This window comes from Crocuta crocuta, unplaced genomic scaffold (assembly GCF_008692635.1).
Source record: "Crocuta crocuta isolate KB4526 unplaced genomic scaffold, BGI_CrCroc_1.0 scaffold1079, whole genome shotgun sequence".
NCBI lineage: Eukaryota > Metazoa > Chordata > Mammalia > Carnivora > Hyaenidae > Crocuta > Crocuta crocuta.
Window position 1 is genome coordinate 909153 of NW_027529995.1, and position 808 is coordinate 909960.

An 808-nucleotide genomic window follows, 5' to 3' on the forward strand; every position below is an offset into this window, starting at 1 on the left:
AACATACTTGTAACTCATTTCAAAATAAAGAGTTCTCATAAATCAGTAAGAAAAAACCCCAAAGTCTCACTCAGAAACTGGGCAAATGAGTACAGACTACCCACAGAAAAAGAAATACAGATAGATCTCTCAGACCTTTAGAAAACTGGTTATCCCCTCTTAATAAGATATATGAAAATCAAACTAGACTTCCACATTTTTATCTATGGAGAAAGATTGAAAACTTTAATGAAGTACTGTGGGAAAATAGGCTGATGGAAGAGTAAACTTTCATGTAGAACAATATCTACAAAGTTGTGAATGTGTATGCCCCCCTTTTTTTGAATTGAAGTGAAAATTACATAACAAAATTAACCATCTTAAATGGATCAAGGCAGTACATTTACTATGTTGTGCAACTACCATCTCCAGTTCTAAAACATTTTCATTGGGGGGCACCTGGGTGGCTTAGTCGGTTAAGCGTCCGTCTTTCGCTTGGGTCATGATCTCGCGGTTCGTGGGTTCGGGCCCCGCGTCGGGCTCTGTGCTGACTGCCAGCTCAGAGCCTGGAGCCTGTTTCAGAGTCTGTCACTCCCTCTCTGACCCTCCCCTGCTTACGCTGTCTCTCTCTCTCCTAGAAATAAATAAAACATTAAAAAATAAATAAATAAGGGGCGCCTGGGTGGCTTAGTCGGTTAAGCGTCCGACTTTTGCTTAGGTCATGATCTCACGGCTCGTGGGTTCGAGCCCCACGTCAGGCTCTGTGTTGACTGCCAGCTCAGAGCCTGGAGCCTGTTTCAGTCTGTGACTCCCTCTCTCTCTGGCTCTC